Below are 7,627 nucleotides of genomic sequence, written 5' to 3' on the forward strand. Positions count from 1 at the left end.
GATACACATGCACCCACATACACGCGCACAGATACACACACACACACATTTACATATATACGCATACATACTCACATACACACATGCGTACATATGTACATACACACATATAGCTATACCTCCATATATACATCGATACATATGCACATACACACACACAAGCTTATATATGTCTACATGTACACACATACACATACGTCTCCATACACACATATATACATATATACACACATACACTCTCACGTGTCTCCACATGCATACCTACACCCATATACATATACACTCATATATTTGCGCCACAGACCTAATTCCAGTAAGATATATAGAGATGAATATACCTCTTCCTTAATTTCGAACTTGTGCCTATACACATTCCGGTAATTCCTATTTATAAAATGCATACGTATGTCTATACATATGTAGACATCTGTAAGCTTTAAACGTTATTTTATTAACTAGGTGACCCTTGGAAAAAAGTATGGAAAATAATTCCAAGTTACATAACGAACAAGTACTTTTACCCTTGTCGTACGGCATCGATTTGCCTACTAACAACCATTCAAGGGAGTAATCCTTTTTCTCATCTTTCAATTTCCAAACTAAATTACTAAGCGCCGTACTATATTGCTTACTCCTATCCCTAAAGGAAGAGTAATGATTAGAAATTCGTTTCGAGACCTCAAGTGACGAAGCCCCGATATAACTCCAAATCTTCTTATCCGTTATAACATTACACCTATAGACAATGTTTTTAGTTTTAGCATTCGCACTAAGGAATCTTATTCTATTAGGGTTATCTTCAGATATTTCTATTAGTTTATTACCAAAGTTAGTGGTATTATCCATATCCTTTTGGTCTTGACTAACATCTCGACCATTGCCTGTATTATTATTATTATTACCCTCTGTGTTTATGTCAACAGAACTATGACTAGAGTTTGAGGATAAAAGTTTGAAGTTATGAGCGGCGATAATTTGGGTCAAATTCTTGGTGTTTGAAAATCCGAACCTTACCTTATGCTCGTTAATAACCTTATAGTAGAGCGAGTTAATTGGAAAATGTTTCCTAACTACATTCCTGAATAAACTAACTAAATTTGATTTTACTTGCCTCCCATAAGGGACGATGAACCATAGACTATCCTGTTTCCTAGAATGACAACCTACATTATTATCCCTAAAAAACTTAAGCCTACTCCTTTCAGCCCCTGGTACACTATCGTTGGATCTTGGCCTATGCTTTAGCTTACTGAATGGGTTAACATTATTCTTATTATTCTTCTTCTTATTATTATTGTTAGTTTTATAACTACCCTTATTGCTATTATTCACATTATCAATTTTATTAATATTATTATTATTAACATCTTCAATAGAGGAAGCAGAATCTGGTTTAATATAGTATACCTTATCATTATATCCTGCTTCCAGCAAAGCGGAGTTATAAAACTTTGCCTCATCTTCAAAAACCAGATTATTTGCAGACAGGTTGGACAATCTTAAAGATATACTATGGACCAAGTTATCTGTTATTGCTTTTGGATGATTACTAGATCTATTGATATACCTCAGGTTAGTTAAAGGTTTATGATATGGCCTATATGATTTATTATGCAGATCAAGCGTAACGTCTAAGAAATTAGCTACAGATATATTGTCCTCAAAAATAATATCCATTCCCATTCTGTGAAAAAATCTAACTAATCTATTTTTTATCCTTTGTACTTGCTGTTTTGAACTATTTCTGAGAAATAGCAGACAATCATCTCTATACAGACCCCCTCTGATATCTGGGAATTGATCAGCTAACTCATCAAGTATAAAGGAACAAACCACATCGGCAACCTGGGCCGAATCAGAGCTACCCATAGGTACATCAAACGCATCAGGTGTACCCTTTCTAATCCAAATTTTGTTATTAAACCTCATAAAAGATTTCCTGGCAGCTAAAACTACATTAATCTCTTCTCTAGAAAGCCCAGCTTTATTGTGCATAAACCACAATGCTTTATTAAGAACAGAAGGATTAATTGAGGGATAGAAATTAGCTATATCAAATTGTATAAATTTGACATTATCTTTATCACTAATAGAGTTGAACCAATCTATTACTTGCTTAGAATTGGACCACAGTTGTAGCTTAAGTTTTCCAATTATTACAGGGATATACTTATCTAATATACTTTTGCTTAGTGTCCCTATATCCGACTTAGCCGGGCAAATATATATATATATATATATATATATATATATATATATATATATATATATATATATATATATATATATATATATATATATGAAACGCCGGTGTTAAAACGTGGGTGGCTGATGAAGGAGATGTTCTCTATGTGGCTTGTGTGTTCTCGTCTACGTTTGTTTGCAATGTCCTGTACCCAGATATGCACCTATACATACAGGTGGATGTCGGTATGCACATACCTGTACGTATATATGCATATACTCATTTACTATTTGTTATATATATATATATATATATATATATATATATATATATATATAGTGTAGTATATTGCCACTTAAGTGTTGCTGACCCCTAGGGGTGGATGTTACTGTTGCTTTTAGCCCCAGGAGGACATCTCCTCCAGCTGGCTTATCGACACACGACTGTGTCCTGTTTGCCAAGGGAGTTATCCCTCTCACCTCGACCAGCAGCACGAACGTATCCGGATTTCAGGGTTATTTCCCTTCGTCGGCGTTCGACAGCTGATGACCTTGGTGAGAGAGACAAAAACCTGGCAAACCTTATATCTTCTTTTCCAGTGAAATTCTTCACTGATATTGAAAAGGTGAAAACAAGCAATGTTAATTCTCTAAATGAAGTATTAACAGTAACTGCACGATAAAGTGTAGTATATTGCCACTTAAGTGTGGCTGACCCCTAGGGGTGGATGTTACTGTTGCTTTTAGCCCCAGGAGGACATCTCCTCCAGCTGGCTTATCGACACACGACTGTGTCCTGTTTGCCAAGGGAGTTATCCCTCTCACCTCGACCAGCAGCACGAACGTATCCGGATTTCAGGGTTATTTCCCTTCGTCGGCGTTCGACAGCTGATGACCTTGGTGAGAGAGACAAAAACCTGGCAAACCTTATATCTTCTTTTCCAGTGAAATTCTTCACTGATATTGAAAAGGTGAAAACAAGCAATGTTAATTCTCTAAATGAAGTATTAACAGTAACTGCACGATAAAGTGTAGTATATTGCCACTTAAGTGTGGCTGACCCCTAGGGGTGGATGTTACTGTTGCTTTTAGCCCCAGGAGGACATCTCCTCCAGCTGGCTTATCGACACACGACTGTGTCCTGTTTGCCAAGGGAGTTATCCCTCGATAAGCCAGCTGGAAAAGAAGATATAAGGAAAAGAAGATATAAGGTTTGCCAGGTTTTTGTCTCTCTCACCAAGGTCATCAGCTGTCGAACGCCGACGAAGGGAAATAACCCTGAAATCCGGATACGTTCGTGCTGCTGGTCGAGGTGAGAGGGATAACTCCCTTGGCAAACAGGACACAGTCGTGTGTCGATAAGCCAGCTGGAGGAGATGTCCTCCTGGGGCTAAAAGCAACAGTAACATCCACCCCTAGGGGTCAGCCACACTTAAGTGGCAATATACTACACTTTATCGTGCAGTTACTGTTAATACTTCATTTAGAGAATTAACATTGCTATATATATATATATATATATATATATATATATATATATATATATATATATATTAGAAAAAATAATAAGGTACTCAGATATCTGGATGGTTGTATATTTGCAGATTTTTATTAATATGTCACATGTTTTAAAAATTATCGCTTGCATCTATTCTTGTAGATTCTCCAGATTCGGAGAATCTACAAGAATAGATGCAAGCGCTAATTTATAAAAACATGTTACATATTAATAAAAATCTGTAAATGTACAACCATCCAGATATCTGAGTACCTTATTATTTTTCTAATATATAATTCCTGTACATCACCTTCAAGCCTTCTAATATATATTATATGTATATACTTATATATAAATGGACATTTTGTAAGTATATATATGTGTGTGTATGTGTATGTGTGAGTGTGTATATATATATATATAAATACACTCTCTCTCACACACACACACACACGAGCATAAATACACTCTCGCACATGTTGTGTACGTAGATATTTGTACAATCGCAGTCAGAAGCATCACATCGCTGGTGGTCCAATGGTGGTCTTTTAGCTTTTGCAAATCCGTCTTTCTTTTTCTCTTTTCAGTTCTATTTTCTTTTTATTTCTTTCAGAATTTGTGACAGCTAACCGTGCTTAGTGAAGCGTGCGACACAACGACATCATGCCTTCTTTAACCTTCGTCGTTTGGTTGCTAAAAGAAATAAAAGACTAAAACAGCAACAACAACCACAAGAATAGACCAAACTGTGAAAAAAAAAAAAAATCCTCCATCTATACAAATAAATAAATACAAATAAATAAATATAATAAATAAGAAAGAGCCCCAACGTCCCCTTCTCTAAACAAAAAAATACTAACAACACCACCAAACTATAGTAAATGTACGTATATCTAAACGTTTCACGCAGCCGCATTGTAATCGGGGCCACCGCGTTTCGTTTATTCATTTAATTATAATTTCTATAAAACAAGTCATCAATCACAAAATGTACAAATAGGGTTTTAAAGGGCTCTAGCCAGCTGGTAGAGTCAGGACTAAGGGTGAACGTCTTTCAGCCTTTCTGTCTTTCTGTCGTTCGTTTCTTCGTTCTTTTTTTTTCTGTCTTCTTCGTTTCCTTCCTCGAGGTCTTTCTTCTCCTCCTCCACATCCTCATTCTTTTCTTTCTTTTTCTCCGCCCTTCCTGCTGCTCTTTCATATTCATCCTCCTCTACTTCCTCTTCCTTCCCCTCTTTATCTTCTTTTACTTCTTAACTTCTTATTCCTCCTCATTTTTCTTTTCTTTGTCATTTCTCTTTCTTTTGTGTGTATTTATTTCTTTTCGTGTTTCAAAAGTGAGTGACTTTGAAAACGAAAAACAAAAAAGACAAAAAAAGAAAGAAAAAAAAAAGAATCGCGATGTGGGTATTTACAAATTCGACAGAATAAGTATGTTTCACTGGTATATTCAATACCCTTTATCTCTTACAAGTCCTCTATCAAATATGATATAAAGGCAGATATACAACAAAATTAAGTTAACAATTGACGTTGTTTGGTTTGTCCGCAAAGCGTTGGTGATATGTGGCGAGCTAACTGGTTAATTAGCAGGGCAAGAAAGCTTAGCATCGGCTAAATGATGGATTACTTTCTTCTATGATTAAAATTGATGGAAACAAACAAAACAAAAACAATAACACCATAAACACCACCGTCGGAACCTGATTGTATTCCTCTTCTCTCCACCACCACCACCACCACTATCTGTACCAACTCCGACACTACCACTACCATCACCATGAGCACTACCACTCCCACCACCACCACCACCGCCGCCGCCACCGCCATCATCACCACCACCACCACCACCACCACGGCTACCGCGTCACCATCAGCACCATCATTACGACGACCGTCACCATTAACCGAAATACCACCATCACCACTACCTTTACTAGCAATACAAACACCACCACAACCATAACCACTACCACCGCCGCCGCCACCACCACCACCAACAACAACAACAACAGCAACAACAACAACAACAACAACAACAACAACAACAACAGCAACAACAACACCATCATCATAATCATCATCACCACCAACACCATCAACAGCAACAACTGTGATGGAAAAGCATTTATTCAGTCGCTCGATGTGCTAGAAATATCTGCCAAATCTCTCTTAAATCATACTTTACTGTGTGCACAAAAATAAAAACATATATATATACAAGATGTTCGAGCTAAATTTGACGAATGTTTGTGTCTCATTTTTCCAGGAACAGCTTGATATATTGGTAAATAGTCAACGGCGTTGGAAAGCATAAAGCCATCTGAATATTGTGAAAGAGTTACTTTTGTCGTGATGATTCGCGATTGGTTTCAAAAATGCCGACATCATGACTGCTATGAGCACTGTAAATGCTGTGAGACGTAACATGAACATCATGAAAACCAAGTTCACCACAACTGTGACGTTCCTTGGGTGTGTCTCCGGTAAATGTGACGTCATGTTGTCTCATTTCTTAGGCTCAATTCAGCCACCTATGAAAAGCTGCTGGAGACGGCGATCAATCCGCAGAAAGAGAGAGTTGCTGCCATCATTTTGAGATTGGATGCACTCATATTTTATTTATGCCAAGTGTACAGCTGAAAGAGACCTTCAAAGTAAGTCTACAGGAGATTTTCTTGTATTTATGTGTTTGAAGGAAATAGTTATCGACTAAACTATGGAAGATCGTACCTACACGTGTTTAGTTTAGGGAAAATAGCGATGCAACGCATATAACTTTAGGGTAGCGTTTTCTTTTGCGAGGTTAGCGTCGAACTAATCTTATCTTTGAAACCACTGGCGGTCAGGACCCTGTTTTAGTGCGGAGTCGCGATGTAGAATATCTCCTAATTTGATGATAGCTCGGAAATTCTTCAGCTAACCTTCCTTAATTACGTTTCCGAAAAGTATGGCTAGATGGCATGAAGTTATGTTAATAGTTATCAAACTCTCATTAGGTTTCCGAAAAAAATTATGAGTATTAGTGTCTAGGTTAAATGTAAAATCCAGGAAATCAGTCATTTTCAAATTGGGTTTTATTGCAAATTTCAGCCCATGGGAATTAATGTCGATCGAAAGTGTGACTGAAATACCGTCTGTATAGTGCCAAAGCATCGTCCCTATACAGTTGAAAGCTAAATGAGTGGAAATTCTCAGTAAGTGCTCAATTGAACAAATCTCTCGATGTAGGTGAATAAAAATCCGCTATATCGAATTGGGTGAACGTTACTTTGCCTCCGTTGTTGTTGGTTTTAAACCTTATTGGTGTTGCACCAGCGGGAGAAGCCAAATGCTCTCCTAATGTCGTTGTTAGCCTTCCTGAGAAGGTATTTGCTTCACCAACGCAATCTCTGACTTCACAGGTTTGATCAGTTGACATTTGAGCCTGGAGACAAAATTAAATTTGTGGTCTTCAACTGTTATAAAAGCACCTCTCTCCCTTTTTCTTTCTTTCTCTCTCTCCTTCTCTCTCTCTCCCTTTTTCTTTGTTTCTTTCTCTCTTTCTCTCTCTCCCTTTTTCTTTCTTTCTCTCTCTCCTTCTCTCTCTCTCCTTCTCTCTCTCTCTCTCTCTCTCTCTCTCTCCATCTCTCTCTCTCAACAACCTTACGGCAACAATTAGTATACACTTCAAGTATTCTGATCTGTACTATTTCTCCAATCAAGTGAAACAGAATTTTTTATTAACTGAAATGTCCACTTCCTCCTCCTACTCCCCCTCATCATCTCTATTACTGTCACCATCACCACTTCAATCAGCTCCCCTACCACTATTACCCCACCAAAGACCACCAGCACCCCAACAACAAGGGTAACGCCAAACACAAGTACAATACCACAATATCACTTCTTTTTTCTTTTCCTCTCCTCCTCATCCCCTCCCACCTTCTTCACTCCTCTTTTGCTTAT

The sequence above is a fragment of the Octopus bimaculoides genome, chromosome 1, assembly GCF_046866305.1.
Source record: "Octopus bimaculoides isolate indiv1 chromosome 1, ASM4686630v1, whole genome shotgun sequence".
Lineage (NCBI taxonomy): Eukaryota > Metazoa > Mollusca > Cephalopoda > Octopoda > Octopodidae > Octopus > Octopus bimaculoides.